At 46.1% G+C, this 26,906-nt stretch overlaps 1 protein-coding gene across 18 annotated transcripts in view; it reads left to right on the top strand.

Moving 5' to 3' along the window:
- The window catches only part of MTMR3 (myotubularin related protein 3), a 248,542-nt gene that overhangs the window by 15,287 nt on the left and 206,349 nt on the right, over nt 1-26,906 (top strand). For all 18 annotated transcript variants that reach the window (XM_033956412.1, XM_033956413.1, XM_033956430.1 and 15 more), the window contains exon 2: nt 2,831-2,895. The gene's annotated coding sequence lies outside the window, so the exon portion shown is untranslated. The remainder of the gene's footprint in view (nt 1-2,830; nt 2,896-26,906) is intronic.

Raw genomic sequence — 26,906 nt, 5'->3', positions numbered from 1 at the left:
TTCTCAGCCTGTCCGTTCTATTATTGATGCCTCCAGAAAACCGTCTACTCTTCAATGTTACCAACAAAAGTGGTCTCGGTTTTCTTCCTGGTGCCTTTTGCATCACCATAATCCCATGTCTACAGCAGTGGGACTGATGTTGGACTATCTTTTATCCTTATCTGACTCTGGTCTTAAATCCTCTTCGATAAGAGTTCACCTTAGTGCTATTGCAGCTTTTCATGAGCCGATTCATGGAAAACCCCTCTCAGCTCATCCCTTGGTTTCTAGGTTCATGAAGGGCCTTTTCAATGTGAAGCCACCTCTTAGGGCCCCTCCTGTTGTATGGGATCTTAATGTGGTTCTTTCTGTGTTAATGAGACCTCCTTTCGAGCCTTTGGCCACAGCGCATTTTAAATTTCTAACTTGGAAAGTGGTCTTTCTTATAGCTCTCACTTCTGCCAGGAGGGTCAGTGAGCTCCATGCACTGGTGGCTGATCCACCTTTCACTGTTTTTCACCATGATAAGGTCGTCCTCCGTACACATCCAAAATTCCTTCCTAAGGTTGTGTCTGAGTTTCATCTTAACCAATCCATCGTCCTACCTGTTTTTTTCCCAAAGCCTCATTCTAATCCAGGTGAACAGGCTTTGCATACCTTGGATTGTAAACGTGCTCTGGCTTACTATCTTGAACGCACCAAACCTCACAGATCATCTCCTCAACTGTTTTTGTCCTTTGATCCTAACAAGTTGGGTCATCCTGTATCTAAACGCACCCTGTCCAATTGGCTTGCTGCTTGCGTTTCATTCTGTTATGCTCAGTCGGGCCTGACACTGGAAGGTTCTGTCACGGGCCACAAGATTAGAGCTATGGCAGCGTCTGTAGCTTTCCTCCGTTCCACACCCATTGAGGAAATCTGCAAGGCTGCTACTTGGTCCTCAGTTCATACTTTTACATCTCACTATTGTCTGGATGCATTCTCCAGACGGGATGGACACTTCGGCCAATCTGTTTTACAAAATTTGTTTTCCTAATGGCCAACCTTCCCTCCATCCCTCTTTTTGTTAGCTTGGAGGTCACCCATCAGTCAAGAATATGCTGCCTGCTTGTCCTGGGATAAAGCACAGTTACTTACCGTAACAGGTGTTACCCAGGGACAGCAGGCAGATATTCTTGCGTCCCTCCCACCTCCCCGGGTTGGCTTCTTAGCTGGCTTATCCTAACTGGGGACCGCGCGCCTTCGTCGGGCGGGGAGGCACTCGCGCACGCGCAGTGCGGCCTAGCTAGAACTTTCTAAAGTTCTTAGAGTGCAATCACTCTAAAATTGTCCGTACCGGGGCTCCGTCGGTGCCGTCACCCATCAGTCAAGAATATCTGCCTGCTGTCCCTGGATAACACCTGTTACAGTAAGTAACTGTGCTTTCTGGCAGAGGAGCGTCAGGCCAGCAGCACTCACAGGCTGCTTTGCGGCCTTCTCGCTGAAGCCTTCTGTGTGCCGTGTTAATGAAGATGTCAGTCATCAGTACACAGAAGTTCCCAGCGAGAAGGCTGCAAAGCAGCCTGTGAGTGTTGCTGGCCCGACGCTCCTCTACCGGAAGGTATTTATGGTCGTGGTCGGCAGGGAAGGATGGGGTTTCAGCGGTTCGGCTGTGCAGTGGGGCGGGTCAGCTGAAGCGCAGCTGCCTACAACTAGGGCTTATTTTCAGGGGTAGATAGAACCTCCAAAATCCTAGGCTGCATCCTGGACTCCACACTAACTATGGTACCACAAATATCGCTTCTAAAAGAAATCCCTCTTCACCATGAGACAATTGGAACTCATCAGGCCATACTTCATCAGCATCATTTTGCCCTCATTGTTCAGATGATGATATTGCCCCAACTACCCCTTCCCAATCCCAACCGATGTTAACTTGCTGTTATCAGCACCTCTTATTGTACACCGTCTTGAATTGAAAGGTGTGACAGGATATAAATAAAGCTATTATTATTAACTCACTATGCATGTATGGAGGGAGTCGAGGGATCGTCTTTTGGAACAGAGTGGGGGGGTCACCTTTTTGACGTTGATACATTCCCCTGGTTTTCCACCCGGTGTGGGGGGGGGCCACTTTTCAGAGGTGAGCTCGACAGGGTATTTGTTGTTTTGGCCAGTTTTTGGAGGGAGATTGGATTAAGGGGTTTCCTGACTCGGTCTCTGCCTACCTTAAGCAACTTCACTGGCTACCCATCTCATCCCGAATAAAATTCAAAACATACTGTACGGCAGTGGTTCCCAACCCTGTCCTGGATGATCACCAGGCCAATTGGGTTTTCAGGCTAGCCCTAATGATTATGCGTGAGAGAGATTTGCATTTAATGGAAGTGATAGGCATGCAAATCTGCTCCATGTATATTCATTAGGGCTATTCTGAAAACCCGATTGGGCTGGTGGTCCTCCAGGACAGGGTTGGGAACCACTGCTCTATGGCACAAGTCCATAAGTTTAAGTTGTGAGGATGATAAACCCTCTACTCCAATTCCCAACAGTGCCTTATCAGCATTCATATCAAGAGCAATCTGGATTAGTTTACTCACATAGCAAAATACTTGCTCCCAATATTTCTGAATCTTTTGACATTCCCACCACATATGATAGAATGTACCTCTTTCTCCATGGGCAGACTGGATGGGCCATTTAGCTTTTATCTGCCATCATGTTTCTGTGTTACTACGTTTGATTTTTTAATACTTTTTCACCTTTTAATGAATATTACTGTAATTCCTTTTTATTGAGTGTCGTATGTGTTTTCCGATATCTTCGTTTAATGGAATTCTTTCTTTTCTCCCCCCTACCCTTCTTTTCATAGATTCTCTCTACCATTTGCAACTGTGAATTGATAGCCAGAATGTCTCCTCCTTAGGAATCATCAAGGTAATTATTTCAGATTTTTTTCTTGATAAATTTCAGGTTAAAATTTATTTTTAAAACAGTGCTTCATAGGAGGATTTGCTGAAGTGCTTTGGAGGTATGTAGCCTAAGTTATGAGGAAAAAGGCAGATATCCAGTGAGAGGAAGTAGCCTACAGGTTAGAACAATGAAATGAACCCCGACTTCCTGGTTCTCATTTTTCTTTTTCACTAATACCCTTTGTGACTTTGGGTAAGTTACTTCAGTGGCCTCAAAAAGAGCCAGGTACAACAGGATTTAGTTCCTGCCACTGACATCTTTTATGACTGTGGGTGTCAATTTATCTGTAATTGCCTCTTTTTTTTTTTTTTTTTTTAAGCTCTTTAGGTCAGGGACATGTACTGTACAGTGCTGCAAATATTCAGTAGCTCTATAAAATTGATAAAGACTATGTTCCTTGTCTTCAGCAGCAGATGAATCCGGACAAGTGGGTTTTGTCCATCTACCAGCAGGCGGAGATGCAGAGCACAAAGTTGAGTTCTGCCATATATATGATGGTCTGCTCCCTGGTACTTCAGTATTCTCTATCTGTGCAGGTGGATGGATGACCTCCACCCTTCTCCTGGTCTTATCTGCTGCTCAGCATGGCCGCCTAGCATGGCTCAGTCCAGCTACAGTCACAGCTTTGCTCCTGTTTTGGCTCTGCTGACTCGGTGAGCATGGGGAAAGGCTTCCTGGGTATCTCTTGGGGGTGTAGCTGGTGTTGCCAGTTCCCTACTCATACCCTATATTCCCTTCTGCATTCCTTTCTCCTTCCTTCTTTAAAAAAAAAAAACCCTCAGCTGCCAAACCCAGGTGGAATACAGTCGACAGGGGATGGTTTTGAAATTCAGCCTCACGAGGCCTACTACAGCTTCTTTCCACACTAAGGGCTAGATTCACTAAACCCTCCTTACCTTTCCGATTCATATCCGGGCGACAGATTCACAATGAGTCTTCATGCAAATTGACGCAGTCGGAGGCATGCCCCACACCGACCACACAGATCATTGAAGAGCAGACTGCATGTGAGCCAAAAACAAACAGGGGGGGGTTAACAGCAAAGGCCTTGCTGATCCAAGAAAACCCCCCAAAACATGCTGCTGTCCTGAACTGTTGCTTTCTCGTATGGAAACCTGCCTTGAATTATTCTGGATCTTTACGAAAGTTTTTAGAATTTTTGCTTAAGACTAACAGAGCATGGTTGCTTAAACTAAAGTTGTTTCCCACTCATGTACAATCCACAAACTGCGATCCAGGCATATGTATTCAGATAAAACATCAGTGGAGTGGACTCGGGAGCCTGTGGTTTTAAAGCGGGGCTGCACTATGGTGTGTTCCGGAACAGAACATGCTGTAATGCAGCCCCGCGGGTTAAAACCATGGGCTCAAAGGGTAGCAGAGAGCAGGTTTGCTTCTATTTTGGAGCACCTATTGCCCAGTTCCCCCTATGCGTACACCCAGCAGGATCAGTATAAATATATTTTTTCTACTGCTTTTCTGGTATGGTGGGTGGGTGTAATTTATGTGTGCTGTCAGTCCAGAGAGGCAGGGCGGTAGAGATGTGAGCGACTGGTCCTCAGCAGTCGCTGCTGTTTCGATCGGCCTGCCCAATTGGTGTTCCTTCGTTGGTTTAGCGAATCGCTGCCTTCTTACTTATGCATTCTTTCCCCCTCATTTGCATTTGCGGATTGGATCTGGTGTGGACAAGATCGGCCAGAAGGTTAGTGAATCGGGTCAGGGTCGTAAAGTGGTGGGGAAACAATCGGTGGGCTTAGTGAATCTAGCCCTATATGTTTGATTTCCCTATGAGGGCTGCAATATCTCTACGAGGTATGTGCCTGGCCCTTTTCTCCTTCTCGCTGGCATGTACTGCTCTGATCCTTAGCTACTCGTAGACTTTGATGGTTGGCACCTGGTACCCTTCTCCTACCAGATTTGGGTATCCTGGGGGAGCGGGTTGTTCCTCTCTGTCCTGTGATTTATTTCGGGCTTTTCTTTGTCCGTGCTCTTCAGCATGCTTGTGACCTGTGCTGTCTTGCAGTGGTTAGTGGCGGTGGGGTTAGGCCACTGGCGGTTGTTTTTGGCAGGAACAGGCCGGTCCTCATCCGGCAAGAGACACTGGGTAGTAGCATTTAAAAAAAGGAAAATGAGGATTTTCCCTCTTCCTCCTTTGGGGCAGGAGCACCTGTGCATACTTCTTGAGAAGTGACGGATTCTCTCAGGTTCCTGCAGCTCCTTGGCCTTCTCAGAGAGTTTGCCAGACTGCTTCCGTCCAGCAGTATGTCACGGGAGTGGTCATCCTGAAGCTTGGAGCTTGGCATTTTGTTTTTTAAAAAAACAAAAAGAAAACTGCGTACGTTGCTAGTGTTATGGGGATTGCCATTGTCCAGCGCTGTAGTCCATCTCCCAGCCTTGCTCCAACAGTTTGATCTGCAGGGTTCTGTTCTGTGGCTCCTGGGGGGTATTGGTCTTCATGATCTGGTCCTGATGGCCTAAGCCAGCGATGGCGAACCTATGGCATGCGTGCCAGCTGTGGCACGCGAAGGCCTTGCAGCTGGCATGCAGGAAGGTCCGCAATAGAGAGCTGCATGGGTCGCGGGGATCCCGTGGGGACGCCTCCGAGGGTCGCGGGGTTCCTGCGGGGCTGGATGTACTAAGTCGCGCGGCTTTTCTCCCTACCTGCTCTGCTTGCAGCACAGAGCCAAACGGAAGTCTTCCCGACGCCAGCACTGACGTCGGTAAACAAAGCCCTCCCTCCCTCCGACGTCTGCGCTGACGTTGGGAAGACTTCCGTTCGGCTCTGTGCTGCAGGCAGGGTAGGTAAGGAGGAGTAGCCTCGCGGCTCGAGTGGCTACCAAGGGAGGGGGGCGGTCCGCCCCGCCCCATGTGCAGCACAGCCGGCCAGGTCCCCTTACTTTTGTGGAGCTAACCCGACCGACCGACAACAGCCCTGGTCCGACAAACCTCCCTGCCCTTAACCGCGAATCTAAATTACCTTCTTACAGCTGTAAGAAGGAAATTTAGATTCGCAGTTAAGGGCAGGGAGGTTTGTCAGACCGGGGCTGTTGTCGGTCTGTCAGTCGCGGAAGCGCCACAAAAGTAAGGGGACCTGGCCGGCTGTGCTGCACCCGGGGCGGGAGAGAAGGAGGGGGGAGAAGGACGCTGAAAGCACTGGGGAAGACAAAGGGGTGAAGGACGACGTTGAAAGGCAATGGGGAAGACGGGGGGAGGGGGAAGGACACTGAAAGCATTTGTGGAAGACAGAAGGGGGAGAAGAACGCTGACAGGACATGGGGAAGACGGGGGGGGGGAGAAGGACGCTGAAAGGTCATGGGGAAGACGGGGTGGGGGGAGAAGGACGCTGAAAGGACATGGGGAAGACAAAGGGGTGGAGAAGGACGCTGAAAGGACATGGGGAAGATGGGGGGTGGGGTGGAGAAGGACGCTGAAAGGCCATGAGGAAGACGGGGGGGGTGGAGAAGGATGCTGAAAGGCCATGGGGAAGACGGAGGGGGGAGAAGGACGCTGACAGGACATGGGGAAGATGGGGGGGAGAAGGACGCTGAAAGGAAATAGGGAAGAGAGAGTGGGGAGAAGACGCTGGCAGGGAAGAAGACAGAGATGCCAGACTATGGGGGGAGCGGAGGGAAGAAGATGGGTGCCAGACCAATTTGGAAGGGGGGAGAAAGGGAGAGGCACAGTAACAGAGCAAATGGAAGACACAGAAGGAAGAGAGACAGTGGATGGAAGGAACTGAATGAGAACATGAGGAAAGCAGAAACCAGGCAACAAAGGTAGGAAAAGAATTCTATTTCTTTTTTTCTTTTTTTTTTTGCTTCAGGATAAAGTAGTATATTAGTTGTGTTGATAAAAATTTATAAACAAAAGAGGCTCTGGTAGAAACCCGTTTACAAAGTGTGTATTCTTCCCAATTAATATTTCCAAATTAATAAAGTCTTTTTGCTTATTTGTAAATGGGTTTCTACCAGAGCCTTTAATTCAGTAGCATAATTAAATGAAATAACTATTTCTGAAGTTTATAGGGACGGGCGGGGACGGAGGGGATTCCTCACGGGGACGGGCGGGGACGGAGGACATTCCTCGTGGGGACGGAGGGGTTACTCACGGGGACGGGTGGGATTCCTCACGGGGATGGGTGGGGACGGGTGGGATTTCTGTCCCCGTGCAACTCTCTAGTCCGCAATTAAGATATGCGGCGCGGTGGGAGGCGAGTGTGCCGGTGTCTGCTTTGCAGCTCACCTGGCAACAGGGCCGGACTGGCCATTGGGAGGACTGGGCATTGTCCTGGTGGGCCACGGCCCATCCTCCTGTGCTGGCTGCAGTCCTGTGAGTGGATGTTTAGCCTGCCTGTCTTCCCCTTAGTATCCTATGAGCCAGGCAGTGTGTGAGGGGGAAGTGGGGGGAGGAAGAGAAGCTTCACACTGAGTCTGTCACAGGAACTCAGTGAGGCTGTAGTGTGACTCCACATGTGACATCTGTAATCAGGAACAGTTCCTAGTGCTCCCATGCTAGAGAGGTGAGGATATGGGGGGAAGTTAATGTGTCTAATAATGTGCTCCTCTGTAAAAACCTCTGTATCTTCCATGGGGGACATGCTAAATTTGAGGAAATAAAAAAGCTGCTTATGATGATTGCATAGAGAAGTTCAGTAAGCTGAGAGGAGGGCTGGCTCTCTGAACAACCAACACACTAATCCTCTGCGCTGTACCTTATGGAAAACTCAATATAGCAAAAAAACAGTAAAGTGTATATGTGGCCCTTCACAGTGCTTTTGTAAACATCATAATAAAATAACAAAGGCTCCAATAATGAAAAATAAAAGTCCTTTTCCCATACACTCAGGTTGCACAAGTCCAGTTTTCACCCGGACAGTATATTTTTTGACCAAAACGGATGTCTACAATTAGTAAAATTCCCCAATCACATATTTTTTTATGGGGACGGATTTGTATACAGCACTTCATTAGATTTTTTTTATTATACAAATTTTATCTTTTTGTAGACTTGAAGTCTTGAACAAAGAAAATGAGTATAGCAAAAAAAGCAAAAACAGATAGTGGAAGACCATTCCAAGAGGCCTGGACAGAGTACATATGGAGTGATTGAACGCAATGGGAAAGCATTGTGTATTATGTGTAATGAAAGTGTTGTGTCTCGCACATCAAGTGTCAAACGTCACTTTGAGACCAACCATAACAGTGTTGCTGAACTTGGTTTAGCTCAAAGAAAAGAGTTCCTTGTAGGAAAATTAAAGAAATATCACTCCCAGTCTCTTAGTGTTATGCTACTGGTGACATCATGAGAGAAGAGCTGGTAAAACTGCTGTCTTTGCCTGGAAGAACACAAGGGATAGATATCCACAATGCTGTGATGGAGGCTTTTTCATCACTAGACATAAGTCCAGAAAAAGTAGTTTCAGTTACTAGCGATGGAGCACCTAGCATGGTGGGGACAACATCAGGATTCATTCATTTCTTTGCTAAGGAAGCAAAACATCCACTGATTCAATTTCACTGCATAATACATCAAGAGGCTCTCTGCGCCAAAGAAAGCAGCAAAAAACTTGACGATGTCCTCAAAGATGTAACAAAAATGGTGAACTTCATCATGGCGCGTGCTCTTAATTTTCGACAATTTCAAGCCCTTGATGAGGTTCAGGCACAATATAACACTTTACTGATGTACAATAATGTCCTGTGGCTGAGCAGAGGACGAGTGTTAGAGAGATTTGTGGCCTGCTTGGAAGAAGTTAGGCTATTTATGAACGAAAAGGGGGAAGACTATCCTCAACTCACCAACATGGCCTGGCTTACCAACCTCATGTTCTTTACAGATTTTACTAACCACTTTAATGTACTAAACAAAAAATTACAAGGCATGGGAAAAACTGCAGAAAGCATGTTTAGTGACATCAAAGCTTTTGAGAGAAAATTGCATGTTTTTGAAAAAGACCTTGAGAGTGGACAGCTAAAATATTTTCCCAATCTAAAAATACATTTGGATAATTCTACAACATTTGTGGACAGTCATAAAAAACACCAGGAAATCCACAAAGCATATTCCACCATTGTAGCCGAAGCAAAGGAGAATTTTAGTAAAAGATTTTCTCAGTTCCGTAAGATGGGGACAACCCTTTCATTTATAACTTCCCCAGAAAAGTCCACATTTGAAGATCATGATCTTTCCTGCTTACAGTGGTTGGATATTCAAAATTTGGAAATGAAGCTACTGGAATTTCAAGAAAGCTCTATTTGGAAAAGTAAATTCAATGACCTACGTGCGGCTCTTGAACGTATTGAGTGTGAAAGGGTGACAAATGAAATCACTGCTAGCAGTTCTGAAAATGAAATCCTAAAAGCGTGGAATTCTCTACCAGACAATTTTAAGTCCATGAAAGCACTTGGGATTGCTCTTCTTACTTTGTTTGGGTCATCCTATGCTTGTGAGCAGCTGTTTTCGGCTTTGAATCATATAAAATCTGATGCTAGAAACAGATTAACGGATGACATAAGTGCTGCATGTGTTGCTCTGAAATTAACGCACTATGAGCCAAGGATTGACAAGTTATCAGCATGCATGCAACAACAAAAATCAGCAGACGATCCAAGATGGCGATTCGTACCGGTGTCTGGTGAGACGCTGAGGGTATATCCGCTTTTCATTACAGCAGTGACTAGATTTTCGTCGGTCGCGATGCCGAAGAGACGGGGGAAGAGCGCCGCTGCTGCCTCGCGGCGTCTTGAACACCCCCCTCTTGCTTCGATTGAGCATTTTCTTCAGCGTATCCAGAGGGAGTCAGTGGTGTCGGGGAATCGCCCGCTGGACTCTGCGGCGTGGAGTGACGCCGGACCGGAAGTCCTGGGGCTGGATACCACGCTGAGCCCCAACCAAAGGAATCCACCTCCCCCACCGCTGAGTGCGAGTTCCCCATGGGAAAGGAGTGGGCTAGAAGCTGCAGCACTCTCTGACCCTGAGGCTGTAACACCGGGGAGCCAGCAAGGTGAAGTCTCTATGGCTTTGTTAAGCCCAGAGATACCTCCAGCGGATAGAGTAGAAGGAGGAGAAAATCCAGACCAACAGACAGAAGGCAGTCAAGGTGAGCCTTCTCAAACTTTACATGAGACTTTCTTTAAATATGAAAAACCAGCTGAAGTGACTCTTGATTCAATTTGGGACTTAGTTTCCAAACTGGGAGACTCACTAACTAAACAAATTAAGGAAGGTGAAAAGAAAAATTCTAAAACAGACAATAGAGGAAAATAAACAGGAAATTTCTAATGTTAAAGAAAAAGTGGGAGAAATTGAAAACGAAGTGAAAACGATCAAACAAGTTCAATCCACAATAATAAAAGATAATCAAATTATTAGAAGAAAATTGGAAATTATGGAAAGTAACTATCGGACTAGTAACCTACGACTGTTGAATTTTCCTAAAATCATATCTATAAACCCGAGAGAGATGATAAAAAGGTACTTTATGGAGATACTTAATATTCCTGAGGAATCATTGCCTCCTCTCACTCGAGTATATTATTTGCCTATTAAAGAAGGGGATCAACACTCGGAGGATAAGAAACAGGAAATACAAGACCTTCAACAAGATTTGACAGCAATCCTGGAAACATCAGATAAAGATTTGGTTAAACCAGCAACTCTCTTACTATCTGTGGCGTTGTTGCCGGATAAGGATTGGATTTTGAAAATGTTCTTTAGAAACAAGAATAAAGAATTTTTGGGTTTGAAAATTCAAATGTTTCCAGATGTTAGTAGAGAAACTCAGAATCGTAGGCGACAGTTTCTTTTGATGAAAGCAGGAGTTACACAGCTGGGTGGTATTTTCTTTTTACGTTTCCCATGTAAATGTATAATAAGGTATCGAGATAATAAGTATGTGTTTTTTGAACCATCTCAACTTACAGCCTTTCTGACACTGAAACGTCTGGAAAAAGAAGGAACAACAACTACTACAGTAACAACAATGTAATAGTAAAACTAATTGGATTTGATATTAGAATAATTCCTCAAGCCAGGCACGCGATACTGTTTTCTTTGTATAGAATTATAAATTGATTTCCTAAAGTTCACTCATAAACAATCTTGGATCATACTATAGAGGACTTGAGATTGTCCGACTAGAAAATCATATTGGTCTCTCATATGATACCATATTATTTGGTACTGCAATGAGAACACAAAGTCCAATATCAACAAATAATAACAAATTGCTTTTAATATTGACAGGAGTTGCCATGCAGCAAATCACACAAAATTGGAAGGATTATACCAAGCTAAATTATACATTCTGGTGGAACTCGGTGTGTCACATTTACAAAATGGAGAAAATATTGGCATTACAAAGGAAATATAAAAAATTTTAAGAAAATATGGGATCCATTGACTAAATATTCTAAAGATCAGATATCTTAACACATTGATAATAATAATATAGGGTTAGGGTGGGAAATATAGAAATTAATATGAGAAAAAATGAAAAAACAAATAATAGGGGAAAGGGATTCAATATATATGATATGATATTGTACATACAATTATAATTATTATAAAATATATATTATGCTATTCATTTATTGTAAGAATGAAAGTTTAATAAATAAAAAATTAAAAAAAAAAAAAAAAAAAAGAATTTTAAAACGATAAATAAAGAATTAAAACAAAACAAAAATCACATTATTTTTTTTCAGAGCATGCCCAATGCATATGTTTACATGAAGCAGTGTTTTCAGTTTGCAGTTAAGACACTTTCTAAGTTATTTAAATATTATTTAAAGATGTTATTTAAAAAAGGGACTTTACATGGCCCTGTTGTATTCCAATCTGGAATTTCCAATAAAAACGGTTGGTTTAATTGAAAGCTCTTTTGTTTTCTTTACATCATATTATTAGAAATGTAATGATTTAACTATTTTCTAATTTGATTGTAAATTTAACAAAAAAACATGTATAGACTCTTTGGGAATACACACCGAGTCTTGACACAGTTAACAGTTTTAAGAAGTTTATCTTTTTTTTTACTCAGGATACATTTGACATGTTATGTGAATAATACATTTAAAATATATTGTGTAACTGAATCAAATTCTTCCTAAATTCATTAAATTGAATGAGATCATTAAAACATTATAAATTGCCAATAAATTGAAATGAAAACCAAAGGATTGTGAATCAAATTGATTCTCTGACAATACAAAGATTCCAACCTTTAAAAATGATGTTACATAGTTCAGGCAACTTTATAAAGAGTTTTTAGATACTAAAATCTTGTTATTAAGGTTTAATTGACGTGCTGGCACTTTGAGGAAATTCTTTGGTTTTGTGCGGCAGTTTGGGCACTCGGGCTCAAAAAGGTTAGCCATCACTGGCCTAAGCCTTGCCTCTGAATCCTGTATTCGCCCTTTCCTCAGGGACCTTCTCTCTTGACTGGACAACTCTCTCTTCTAGGACTTTCCCTCTTGTCTGGGCAGCTGCTTGGTAGCGGATTCAGTAGGAAGGGGTGGCTTAGTGGTTGAAGCTGCTGCACCAGCTCTTCAGGTTGTGAGTTCAATCCTTGTCTTCTTCTTATGGCTCTGGGCAAGTCTCATATTACCTACTTTCACTGCAGACCACTGTTAAATTGTGAGTCAGCCAAAAGTGGGGTTACCTTATGTCTGGGGGTAGCCCAGTCAGCCCTCTTTATGCTAGAGCCCTTTCAGGTAGTCCTGAGAAATTGATAAGGCTATCCTTTTACAAAAAAAAAATAGTAGCCTAGTGGTTACTGCAGTGTCTTAAGAATCTGTGGACATGGGTTCAACTCCCACTGTAGCTCCTTGTGACTCTGGGCAAGTTACTTGCCCTTCATTTTCCCAGGAATAACAATAAATATTTATTGCAGCTTGAATTCTTCCTCATGAGCTTTCTTGTATATTCCTGGATTTCAGTGGGAACTTAGTTCCCAGGGTTCCTCTCCCTTGTGCGGTGGGTCCTTTGGCTGCAGAAGATCTGTGCTTCCAGGGACTTGCCCTGGGCGGGTCTTGCCATATGGTCTGTGGGATGCCTTCCCTGGGATGGCCTGTCATTAACGGAGTTGTTCCCTGTGATGGTTAGATGTATTGAGCCTTCTGTTGACCCTCGATGCTTTGGGGGTCTTAGCCGAAGGTGGATGCTTAGTCTGACATTCGGACCCCAAACTAGTTTTCAGCCTGGGTAGGGCTGGTTGCCTCACATGGCCTCTCCTCAAAGTTTGCTGATTTTGTGTAAAAAAAAAAAGTCTACTGCACATGCAAACTCCCTTAAATTCAGACTACCAATATTCCTCCCTATTGACCTTTCTTCTGTCCCTAATTCTTTTCCTCACACCCCCCTAATGTACTTCCCTTTTATGTACTTTTTCTTTAAAAATTGTATTTCTTCCCCTCTTTCCTACTGTTTCTAGTAGTTTTTAAAGTTGTTACCCTTGTATGTTTGATTAATATACTATGTATAAGTGATTTCTCGAAATCCTATTTTATCTTTTGTAAAACGCTTTGTAACTTGGAAAAGCGTTCAATCAAATAATATAAATAAACTTGACTTGTAAACTGCCTTTTTGTCATTTCAAAGCTGACATTCAGAGAGATGGGCACTGGAGTATTAAGTGACTTGACCACCGTCGCAAGAAGCAGAACCGGAATTTGATCTTACAACCTCTTGGGTGCAGAGGCAGCAGCTCAACTAGTGAGCCACAGTCCTGGCCATTAGTGCTTTCTGATTCGCCGATTCGAATAGATTCACTTTGGTGAATTGATTCGAATCGATTTGCTTAAAAAAAAAAAAAAAAAATTTTGGGCTTGCTGATTCGGTGACCAACCCTCCTCCCCGTACCTTCTGGTCTCTTAAAGCGGGAGCGGCAGTGTTGCCTCTTGCTGGCCGTTCACTGTCGCTGCTGCTCCTACTTTAGGGGGCAAGGGGAAGGTCAGTCGGGAAGTGCTGCAGAGCTGCTCTTTCTAGTGTCTTCCAACTTCCTCTCTGGCCTCCTGGTCTCACCTTATTATGGTAGCCTGCAGAGTATCGCCAGTGCTGTAGCGATCCTAGCAGGCTGCCATCGGCCTCAGCAGCACGTTCCCTCTACTCGGTCCCACCCCCCCTCTGACGTCGGGGGTGGGTTCACGGCAGAGGGAATGTGCTGTGGAGGACAACGGCAGCCTGCTAGGATCACTACATCACCGGCAATACTCTGCAGGCTGCCATAATTAGCTGAAGGTGAGACCGGGAGGCCAGGGGGGAAGCCACAGGACGATAGAAAGAAGGGGGAAATATGCAGGCCTTTGACGGGTGGAGCCCTGGTGTAGAAGTACACGGAGGGAGGGAAGGAGGAATCCAAAGAGACATTTGTGGACATATGCTGGACTAAACTAAACTAAACCTTAAATTTATATACCGCATCCTCTCCATAATTATAGAGCTCGGCACTGTTTACAAAAGCTTAATATAGGAAGGAATAACATTGGGTTTGGAGGTTGAATACAGGGGGGGAGGAGAGCATTACATTTTTGTGAAGGGCTGGGGGGGGAATAAATAAAGGGTCTAAAAACAGAGGAAATGGTGGACAATGGGATTTAGGGAAGGAAGGAACAGAAAGGGAGAGAAGTTGGACACAAGGGATGGTGTGTGTGTGTGTGTGTGGGGGGGGGTAGTGATATTGGATAGGAGGGTAGTTGGGAAGAGAAAGGGAGATATGTTGGACCCTGGGGTGGTGGGCAAGGAGGAAGAAATGCTGGATGAAAGGGTAGTTGAGAAAAGGAGAGATGGTGGATCTGGGGATGGTGGGATCCATCGCTGCAGCTGCGGGAATGCAGACAAAAAAAAGGAAAGATGTCAGACCTCCAGGAAAGGGATATGAAAGGGGAGGACAGAAATGGATGGAGAAAGAAGAAAACGGCAAATGGGCAGGAGACCCTGGCAAGCGAGTTATCAGAAGACAACCAAAGCCTTGGACCAACATGATTTGAATAATGACCAGACAATAAAAGGTCGGAAAAGTAATTTTATTTTCTGTTTTGTGATTACAATGTGTCAGATTTGAAATGTGTATCCTACCAGAGCTGGTGTTAGACTGCAAACGTGAGCTAGGATTTAACTGAGAGAAGAAAAGTCTTATTTTGTTTATATCACAGCACCAGTGTGGGTAAGAGAGAGCAAAAGGGGTGCGGTAGGTGAAGAGGCTATAAAATAAACCCACCAGGATGTTCGAGAAAAACACCCAATTGGGCAGGAAAATCGAATTGAAAAATCGATTCAATAGGCTGAATCGAATCAATTTTTTTCCTATATTGGGCAGTACTACTGGGGCATGTCCTCATACTGAAATTCCTTCCAGTTTGGCATTGGTCATGTTCTGGGGAGGGGGCAGTAGCTACTATTCTGCATGCGCTACTCCATGGACTGCTGTTCAGCGTTGTTTCTGAGCAGCTTTAGTCTATGATCCAGCTCCCCTTGTCATGGGGGAGTGTGGCGACTCTCTCTGGGTGGTGTACAGCTCCCTCTTCAGGAGGTTGAGCAGGGTCCCTTCTCCCAGTTCAGCTTGGCCTCTTATGGAGTCAGGTTTTCTATACAGATAGCAGGATGGCCTCGTGATTACGCTGTTGGACTTGAGATCCACTGAACATGTGTCCATTTGGGTTCACGCCCCACTGCAAGTGATGTGCTACCTGTTTTGTGTGAGTTTAGGTTTTGGACCACTTGTGCAGCTTCATCTATGGCTCAGTTCCTTTCTACTAGGCTCCCATGAGCTGATATCGGGCAACAAGCACAGGCATGTGCCTGGTAAGGACACTCCCTTAAAAGAAGTAGTGACAGTGTGCTTGGTAATATTAGGACTTACCTGTTTAGACATCACTTCTAAATGGCATTGTTTAAAAAACATTTATGGCCACTTTGTACAGTAACTTTTTCAGTATACATAACAATTATTTATTTAAAAAATACAATTTCCAAACAAATATTGTAGGATCATGTTAGATTGTTGTCAAACAAAAACATGTAACTTAAATTTTCACTTTATTTTGTAATGTCAGTGAAACTGTAGCATCGTAGAGTGTATCATTCATACATTCTGGATAAATTCCTGAATAATTATTTATAATGTGCTTACTAACCAGGTAGCCATTAGTTGTGTAACTCTGAATACCACAGCAGTGTGTTGAGCATCTGAATAGTCTGATGAAAAATTGTTCTCTTGCATACCTGAATGTACAATAAATCTTGTGGACATGATTTGGAAGCATGTGCTCTCTGTTCTTTGACCAAATTTTAAAGAGGTTTTCTTGTGTTTCGATATTGTACTTCTCAGAAGATTGGAGAATGGACAGGTTGGTGTGGAGAATACTAAGGGCTCCTTTTATCAAGCCGCGCTAGCGGGGTTAACGCGCGTGACTTTTCATCATGCGTTAACCCCTGCATTGGCCAAAAACTACCGCCTGCTCAAGAGGAGGTGGAGGTGGTAGCGGCTAGCGCATGCTATTATGCGTGTTAAATCGCTAGTGCGGCTTGATTAAAGGAACCCTAAATGGAGGAAGAAGACATGTACACTTCAGCATATATAGTTCGGCATGTACACTTTCATTTTTTGGGGGGATTTTCTTCAGTGTGGTCATGCAAACGGCAGTTTTGGAGAAAAGTATGCAGAGAAAAAATTTTAGCACTTGCTTCAGTGTAGTTGTGGTTTCATGGTATTCGCAGGGACTATTTCAAAAACCTGCGAATATGATAGGAAAAAGTTATTCTCATTTTTTGGTATTCACGGGCAGTCTTTGAACGTATCCTCACGAATATGGAGGGAAAAGTGTACTGGGAGAGGGTGATGGAACTCGATTTTATAAGATCTAGAACCCAGTGGTCCAAGGAAATTAGCTCTCATGCCTTCCAGAACGTAGACGGCCTTCAGCCAATGTGTGGGAGTGCAACCATCACCTTGGTGTCATGTCTTCTTGGAGGAAGGGCTGGCGCGCGACCCTGACAGTTGTTGGTATCTGGAGCTGCCAAATTGAGGGGAATGTGAGTATTTTCTAGTTATGGTAGTACTTTTTTTTGTTTGTTTTTTTTGTTACTATAACATATACCGTATATACTCAAATATAAACTGGTATTTTTGGGGCAAAAATGGGGGTCATCCCCCAGTTGACCACCTGAAACCCTCCCGGAATTCCTGCAGGCAGGAATCCCTCCCGTCTCCTGCCCTGGCTGACACTAACAATTACCACACTCCCTCCTTCTCTCCCTCACGTACCTGTTTGTTCTCTGGTGGTCCAACGTGTATCCCCCGCTGAAATCCTCCGGAAGATTGTAAAGGTAAGCAGCCAGCGGTGCACCCAGGCCGGCACGCAGCAGCGAGCATTTTGTGCTGCCGGCCGGCCCTGCACCGCTCCTTGATAGGCTGCTGCGAGAACCACAATTCCCTCAAGAATTTGCGGCAGTGTATCAAGGATCTGTGCAGGGCCGGCCAGCAGCATGAAAAGCTCGCTGCTGCGTGCCAGCCTGAGTGCGCCATTGACTGCTTACCTTTACAATCTTCTGGAGGATTTCAGCGGGGGATACACTCTGGACCACCAGGGAACAAACAGGTACGCGAAGGAGGGAGGGTGGTAATTGTTAGTGTCGGCCGGGGCAGGAGACGGGAGTGATCCCTCCTGTCCCGGCCTACCACTCGGTGGTTTAAGTTAAGGGGAATGGTTACCGGTAATCTGCTGGCTGGGTTAGAGGGCAGAGGGCAGTACGGGACAATCGAGCCATTATGACATCACTGATGAGGTTGGTTCTTTTTAGGGGGAAGAGGGTACAGGGAAGGAAGGTGAGACAGTGTTCAGAGCCTGGCAGGGAAGGGGGTTTGGTTCACAGCCTGGTAGGGAATGGGATTGACTGCAGGGCAGGGAGGGAAGGGAAGGGGGGATGGGTGCAGAACCTTGCGGGGAAGGCGTGATGGAGGGGACACTGGGTGCAGATCATGGCACTTGAATATTAAGCCCCCGACTTGTATTCGAGTCAAACCTTTTTCTTCCTTTTTGAGGGGGGGATGGGGGTCTCGACTTATATTCGGATCAACTTATACTGTACCATATATACTTGAATATATTTGGTTCAAAAGAAGAAGGTACCCTTAATAGTAATTACCACAAAATTGTCAATAACTTTTGTGTGTACCTTCTCGTCCTAATTTGATGGAAAATAAAACACCTAAAATAGAAACCCTATTTAACAAATTAATATCTAAAAATTGGAAAGAGTATCTCTAATGTTGGAGTTGGTGCTCACCTGGGAAGTAGTGATCATCAAACGGTTTGGTTTGATATAATGGCTAAAGTGGAGAGCGGCCGCACGATACTTAGTCCTAGATTTCAAACGTATGGACTTTAATAAAATGGGAGAGTACCTGAAGAAAGAGCTGTTAGGATGGGAGGACATAAGAGAAGTGGAAAAACAGTGGAAAAACTGAAAGGAGCAATAAAAATGGCTACGGACCTTTAAGTGAAGAAAATAAATAAAAACAAGAGAAAAAGGAAACCAATATGGTTCTCTAAACTAGTGATGGAGAAAATAAAGGCAAGAGTTGGCATTCCTGAAATATAAAAAAATCCAAGAAGAGGAGTACAGAAAGGACTACCAGGTGAAACTGAAAGAAGCCTAGAGACAGATACGTCTGGCGGAAGAACAAATGGCTAAAAATGTAAAGAAGGGAGACACAATTTTTTCAGATATATTAGTGAAAGGAGAGCTCATTACGATTTCATCATGTGGGCCTCAGAGACAGTCAACCTGGTACAAACTTTGAGATTCTGGCTGCAGCCTGGGCGGAAGACTTACACTGCATTCTTAAGAATATAAGAATTGCCGGTGCTGGTGCAAACCAGTGGCCCATCCTGCCCGGCAATCTGCTCATGTGGCGGCCCCCAGGTCAAATACCAGTGCTCCAAATGAGTCCAGCCTCACCTGTGTACATCCCAGTTTAGCAGGAACTAGTCCAGCTTAGTCTTGAAACCTTGGAGGATGTTTTCCCCTACAACAGACTCCGAAAGAGCGTTCCAGCTTTCCACCACTCTCTGGGTGAAGAAGAACTTCCTTACGTTTGTACAGAATCTATCCCCTTTCAACTTTAGAGAGTGCCCTCTCGTTCTCCCTACCTTGGAGAGTGTGAACAGTCTGTCTTTATCAACTAAGTCTATTCCCTTCAGTATTTTGAATGTTTCGATCATGTCTCCTCTCAGTCTCCTTTTTCAAGAGAGAAGAGGCCCACTTTCTCCAATCTCTCACTGTACAGCAACTCCTCCAGCACCTTAACCATTTTAGTCGCTCTTTTCTGGACCCTTTCAAGTATTACCGTATCCTTCTTCATGTACAGTGACCAGTGCTGGACGCAGTACTCCAGGTGAGGACGCACCAAGGCCCGGTACAGCGGCATGATAACCTTTTCCGATCTGTTCGTGATCCCCTTCTTTATCATTCCAAGCATTCTGTTTGCCCTTTTTGCTGCCGCAGCACATTGTGCAGATGGCTTCATCAACTTGTCAATCAGAACTCCCAAGTCTCTTTCCTGGGGGGTCTCTCCAAGTATCACCCCGGACATCCTGTATTTGTGCATGAGATTTTTGTTACCAACATGCATCACTTTGCACTTATCCACGTTGAACCTCATTTGCCATGTCAATGCCCATTTCTCGAGCTTGATTATGTCACTTTGTAGATACAGTGGTGCCTCGCATAACGGACGCCTCGCACAGCGAACGCTGCGCACAACGAACTTTATGTCTTGATTCGTACAACGAACTTCGTTTCACACAACGAAGTCGCCCGAGCTGCATCCTTCCGCGCAGGCACTGCGCTTAACTGCCCTCTCTCCGCCTGGCTCCCTCTTGCCCCCCCCCGACTCCCCGACACGATCGGGGCAAGAGGGAGCCCAAGCCCTCTTGCCCCCCCGACACCCCGACACGATCGGGGCAAGAGGGAGCCCAAGCCCTCTTGCCCCCCCGACTCCCCGACACGATCGGGGCAAGAGGGAGCTCAAGCCCTCTTGCCCCCCCGACTCCCCGACACGATCGGGGCAAGAGGGAGCTCAAGCCCTCTTGCCCCCCCGACTCCCCGACACGATCGGGGCAAGAGGGAGCCCAAGCCCTCTTGCCCCCCCGACTCCCCGACACGATCGGGGCAAGAGGGAGCCCAAGCCCTCTTGCCCCCCCGACTCCCCGACACGATCGGGGCAAGAGGGAGCTCAAGCCCTCTTGCCCCCCCGACTCCCCGACACGATCGGGGCAAGAGGGAGCTCAAGCCCTCTTGCCCCCCCGACTCCCCGACACGATCGGGGCAAGAGGGAGCCCAAGCCCTCTTGCCCCCCCGACTCCCCGACACGATCGGGCCAGGAGGGAGCCCAAGTCCTCCTGGCCACGGCGACCCCCTAACCCCACCCTGCACTACATTACGGGCAGGAGGGATCCCAGGCCCTCCTGCCCTCGACGCAAACCCCCCCTCCCCCCAACGACCGCCCCCCCCAAGAACCTCCGACCGCCCCCCAGCCGACCCGCGACCCCCCTGGCCGACCCCCACGACACCCCCAACCCCCTTCCCCGTACCTTTCTGTAGTTGGCCGGACAGACGGGAGCCAAACCCGCCTGTCCGGCAGGCAGCCAACGACGGAATGAGGCCGGATTGGCCCATCCGTCCCAAAGCTCCGCCTACTGGTGGGGCCTAAGGCGCCTGGGCCAATCAGAATAGGCCCGGGAGCCTTAGGTCCCTCCTGGGGGCGGGGCCTGAGGCACATGGGCCCAACCCGACCATGTGCCTCAGGCCCTGCCCCCAGGAGGGACCTAAGGCTCCCGGGCCTATTCTGATTGGCCCAGGCGCCTTAGGCCCCACCAGTAGGCGGAGCTTTGGGACGGATGGGCCAATCCGGCCTCATTCCGTCGTTGGCTGCCTGCCGGACAGGCGGGTTTGGCTCCCGTCTGTCCGGCCAACTACAGAAAGGTACGGGGAAGGGGGTTGGGGGTGTCGTGGGGGTCGGCCAGGGGGGTCGCGGGTCGGCTGGGGGGGGCGGTCGGAGGTTCTTGGGGGAGCGGTCGTTGGGGGGAGGGGGGGTTTGCGTCGAGGGCAGGAGGGCCTGGGATCCCTCCTGCCCGTAATGTAGTGCAGGGTGGGGTTAGGGGGTCGCCGTGGCCAGGAGGACTTGGGCTCCCTCCTGGCCCGATATTGTCGGGGAGTTGGGGAATCGGCGGGGCAAGAGGGCTTGGGCTCCCTCTTGCCCCGATCGTGTCGGGGAGTCGGGGGGGCAAGAGGGCTTGGGCTCCCTCTTGCCCCGATCGTGTCGGGGAGTCGGGGGGGGCAAGAGGGCTTGGGCTCCCTCTTGCCCCGATCGTGTCGGGGAGTCGGGGGGCAAGAGGGCTTGGGCTCCCTCTTGCCCCGATCGTGTCGGGGAGTCGGGGGGCAAGAGGGCTTGGGCTCCCTCTTGCCCCGATCGTGTCGGGGAGTCGGGGGGAGGGGGCAAGAGGGCTTGGGCTCCCTCTTGCCCCGATCGTGTCGGGGAGTCGGGGGGGCAAGAGGGCTTGGGCTCCCTCTTGCCCCGATCGTGTCGGGGAGTCGGGGGGCAAGAGGGCTTGGGCTCCCTCTTGCCCCGATCGTGTCGGGGAGTCGGGGGGGCAAGAGGGCTTGAGCTCCCTCTTGCCCCGATCGTGTCGGGGGTGCCAGGGACCACACGGAGTCACCCACCGTACCACCCGATTCGGGTAAGCGCAGGTATCGGTGGGTGGCTTATTTGCGGGGGGGGTGCCTTATTTTACATTTTTTTCTAAAAAGGGGGGGCTGTCTTATTTGATGGCCCTGCCTTATCATCGGGGAAACACGGTAGAAAAAAAAAAAAAATGAACAGTTAAGTCCCAGTTTTTGCCGCTGAGACTCTGCCCTCTCTCACTGTAAAATTAGACTCTACTTAGTCTGTCTTTAAATTTAAAAAATGTGTGTTGTTTTAAAAAACAATTATGTTTTTAGATGTATCTAAATAAAAATAATAACCAAAAATTTATCTTTTTTTATGTCATCTTAGCATATTTTATGCTGCAGAACGAATTATTTTTTTTTACATGTATTCTTATGGGAAAACGCGTTTCACATAACGAACGTTTCGCATAACAAACTTGCTCCTGGAACCAATTAAGTTCGTTGTGTGAGGCACCACTGTAATCGTAATCCCCCTGTGTCTTCACTACTCTGAATAACTTCGTATTGTCTGCAAATTTAATCACCTCACTCATCGTACCAATGTCCAGATTGTTCTTAAAGATGTTGAAGAGCACAGGCCCAAGCACCAAGCCCTGCGGCACCCCCATGGTGACACACTTCCAGTCTGAGTATTGTCCATTTACCCCCCACTCTCTGCTTCCTATGCTCTTGCCAGTTTTTAATCCACGTGAGTATTTCACCCTCAATTCTGTGGCTCGCAATTTTCCCGAAGTAGTCATTCATGCGGGACCTTGTCAAACACCTTCTGAAAATCCAGATATACAATGATGACTGGCTGTCCCTTGTCTAACTGCCTGTTTACTCCCTCGAAAAAGTGCAGCAAGTTCATCAAGCAAGATCTACCCTTGCTGAAGCCATGCTGGCTGGTCCTCATCAGATTGTGTCCATCAAGGTGATCAATGATGCGGTCCTTTATCAACGCCTCTACCATCTTTCCTGGTACCGCGGTCAGACTCACTGGTCTGTAGTTTGCCGGATCTCCCCTCGAACCTTTCTTGAAGATCGGCATAACATTCACCACTTTCCAGTCTTCCGGAATCCTTCCCGTTTTGATTGATAGATTGGCTATTAGTTGAAGCAGTTCAGCTATAGCCCCTTTCAGTTCCTTGATTACTCTTTGATGAATGCCATCCGGTCCCGGGGATTTATTGTTTTTAAGCCTATTAATCTGTCTGCATACCTCCTTTTATACTGACCGTCAACCCTGTCAGTTTCCCATCTTCGTTTTTTTTGCGTATAGCCTGTCGGCTATGTTGTGTATATCCTCTTTGGTAAATACAGACACAAAAAATGTGTTTAGTTTGTCGGCGATGGCTTTGTCCTCTAGCACTCCCTTTATTCCATGGTCATCCAGTGGCCCCACCACTTCCTTCACGTGTCATTTCCCCTTAATATATTAAAAGAACGGCTTGAAGTTTTTTGCCTCCTTGGCTATTTTTTCCTCAATCTCTTTTGGCCCCTCTTACCTCCTTGTGGCACCTGCTTTGATATTGTTTGTGCTTTTTCCAGTTTTCATTCGTTTATGACCTTTTCCATTCCTTAAACAAAATCTTCTTGTCTCTGATCGCTTTCTTCATTGCTACAGTGAGCTACTATATTACTATGGAAGATCAGTTTTTCTGATATATTGTGACTGTTGCAATGGCATACTGCATAACTCATGTGAGAGCCGAAGAATTGCAGCCAATTTGCTTATGAGCTGCTCAGAAAGAAGGTGGGGCAGACAGACAAGAGTTCTGTTTCTCAATGATAAGAGTATGTTTGTGGTCTGCCTTGTTTAGCATCTTGCAATAATAAATGCTAAGTTTGTAATTATGTTTTCTGGACATTTGAAATTGCTACATATAGACAAGGGTAATTATTGCAGTTTTATATTTTAAATTTCTGAAGTTGACTAAGGCCTCTAAACTTCTTCTTCTGTGATGGACTTTTGGTTAGTTGTTCAAAATACCTCACTGGAACATAATGAGCAGTTCATGTAAATTACTTTGAGTTGGATATAGAGTTTGTAGTTTTTTTGCTTTGAGATGTGGAGTTCAATTGCTTTTGTTTTATTTTGCTATAGAATACTTTATACTAAAAGCATTTCTGTTATATAAACTTAGGAGTCTATACTCTAGGTAAGTATCTCTCAAACTTTCTTGAGCCGGGGCACACTAAAGGTAGTGGCCATGGCTCAAGGCACCCAGAAGTGTGTGGACATTGTTGTGATGATATCATGTGCATGCATAACATCATCATGTCAATGACTGTGCATGCGTAGAGGCCCTCCAGATGGACCCTGAGACTCCAGTAGGGGATGCTAGCAGGGAAGAGGGCCAGAAAGGAGAGGTGCTGGCTGATTGCCTACAGCAGTATTTCTCAACTACTTCAAGCTAAGTACCCCCTAAATCTAACAAATATCAACTGAGTATCCAAACCACAGACCTCCCAAGCTCTGCCCTAGGCCCACCCAAGCTCTGCCCCAGATCCCATCCCCTTTACTAATTGTAATGCAATTTTTTCCATTCACTTTTCATATACATACAATATACACAGCATATATAAATTCTCAAACTGACACATTTCAATTACTATATTGAAAATAAAATCATTTTCTCTACCTTTATTGTCTTTAACTGTTTCCAGTGCCTTCATATCCATTGACTGTTTTTCTCTCTTTCATCCCTTTCTGCCTTGAGTCCATCTTTGGCATTAACTTAACGTTCAATTTTTCCATCTTTCTGCTTTCTTCTCAAAATCTACTTTTCCATGTCTTACCTTCCCTTCCTATCTCTCTCCTTCCCTCTCCATTTCCATGGTCTGACATCGCTCTCCTCCCACCCCCCAGTAGTCCAACATCTCTCTCTCCTTCCCTCCCTCCTCCCAGTGGTCCAACATTTCTCCCTCCTTTCCACCAGTCCATTTCTTTCTCTCTTCCTCCTGCATGCTGCTTCTCCGGTCCTCCTCCTCTCTCCATGGGTCCAACTTTTCACTCTCTGCCCTCTCCCCCTTCCCCAGTGTGACATTTCTCCTTCCCTCCTTTCTGTCCTTCCCATCCATCTTGCCCTCTCCATAAGTCCAACACTTCCTGCCTCCTGCATGCTTTCTCTCTCTCTCTCCTTGCCTCTTTCCTCAAGTGATATCCCTCCTTCCCACCCCCCAACCCAACACGCTCTGTCTCCATGCACCATTTCACCCTCTCCTCCAGTGTGCAGCACCTTTCCATTCCATCACCTCCTCCCCTATCCAGCAGTACCTCTCCTCTGTAGTGGCAGCTCACTGTGTTGCTTCTAGCATTGGTTTAGACGCGGTTTCATCAGGCAGCCTCAGGGCTTTTGCTAGGCCAGCACAGTTCTGATGAAAGAGGAACATAACAAAAGCCTTACTGGGTCAGACCAATGGTCCATCAAGCCCAGTAGCCCCAGTGTTCTTCCCAGAAATTTTTTCCAGCCGGGTGGCATGAAAAAGTAGCCGGGTGGGGCGGGACGGGGAAATTTGGTGGTGGGGAAAATTAAGGGCTCCTTTTACTAAGCTGCAATAGTGTTTTTAGCGCGTGCAGAATTGCCGCGCTACACGGCTAGAACTATCGCCAGCTCAATGCTGGCATTAGCGTCTAGCACATACGGCAATTCTGCGCAAGCTAAGCGCGTGGTAAAACCGCTAGCGCAGCTTAGTAAAAGGAGCCCTAAATGTGTACTATTTGTATTAGTTAATTATTATTAGTTATAGTTATTTTCCAATGCTCAATATGGCAGTCTTTCTTAAGGTTTTACACTTGTTCCATAATTTTTTATTAAATTTAAGAAGTATCCAATTCTAGAAGTGAATAATTAGATATTTGCCCTCTTTCAAATGGTATAGAGCAGCGTCTCTCAAACTTTAACTCCGACATACTAAACAGAGCAAATGTTTTTTGTGGCACACTAAATGCAGCAAATAGTTTTCATGGCTGGAAAACATTTCTGGGGAGAACACTGTTGCCGTTAGTTTTCAAGGTCCAATCATGTCAAAGACTGATGCTTATCTGGGCAGTTGTATAATAAAAAGAATGGATAAGATAACATGAGAAGTGAAATTGTCATGAATCAGAGAGATACATACCCTGTAGGTCCTAAAAGCAGGCTTGTGGATTAGATATAAACTATGAAGGCAGTGGTGTACCTAGCATATGTGACACCCGAGGCCCATCATTTTTTTTACACCACCCCCCCCATCTGTATGAAAAACATGATTTTTATAACAATCCACACATCACACAAGTGTACCTAGGAAAAGGCAGCATCTTACATACTGCAATGAGCAGTACAACATCAATACACCCATTGTTAAACTAAACAAGCCAGTCTAGTACAGATCAATCCTACAAAGTCAATCCTAACTGAAAACCATGTCTTTCGAACACACAGAACACAGAAAAACCTTCGCCTAGTATGGAATATGTAATCACAAACTAACCCCTCTCCCTTTTACAAAACTATAATGTGGTGGTAACAGCTCAGACTCTCATAGAATTCTGAGCAATTACCACCATGGCCGGTGCTAAAAAAACGCTCTACAGTTTTGTAAAAGGGGGGATAAAATAGAAAAATGTAGACAAAGGTTAAATTGAACCACCAAGAAGTTGGACTCTGTATACAATGTAACATCACAGAAACAGTGATGCATCTCCCCTAAAGCAAAAAAATAAATAAGAATTTTTTTCTACATTGTTTTCTCTGGTTTCTGCTTTCCTCATAGTCTTGTCACTCTCTTCCTTTCATCCACTGTCTAACCTCTCTCTGCCCCTTCTATATGGCATCTTCTCTCCTTGTATTCCCCTTCCATCTCTCCCTTCACCCCTATTATTCTGGCATCCATCTTCTTCCCTTCCCTCCTCCAATGGTCTAGCATCTCTCTCCTGTTCTTTCCTTCCCTCTCCCACACGCCCATGGTCTGGCATTTCACTCTCTCCTCTCCCTTCCCCCCACTTCCATCAGCATTCGCCCCCCTTTCTTTCCCTCCAACTCAATTCCATCCAGTATCCTTCCCCCTTGTCTCTCTCTCCTTTCCCTGCAAGTCAATTCCATCAGCATCTGCCCCCTTTCTCTCCCTCCACCACCATTCCATACCACCCTGACCCCCTTTTTCCCCCTCTACCACCCTTCTGTGCTCCTCTCTCCCTCCAAACCAGCAAGGTCCCATGATGACTGCTTCTGTTGCCTCTGCCTCTGGAAGATGTAAGTGATGTTGGAGAGGGTGGG

This window comes from Geotrypetes seraphini, chromosome 8 (genome assembly GCF_902459505.1).
Source record: "Geotrypetes seraphini chromosome 8, aGeoSer1.1, whole genome shotgun sequence".
In the NCBI taxonomy this organism is placed as follows: Eukaryota; Metazoa; Chordata; class Amphibia; order Gymnophiona; family Dermophiidae; genus Geotrypetes; species Geotrypetes seraphini.
This window is presented reverse-complemented; position numbering and strand designations above follow the sequence as displayed.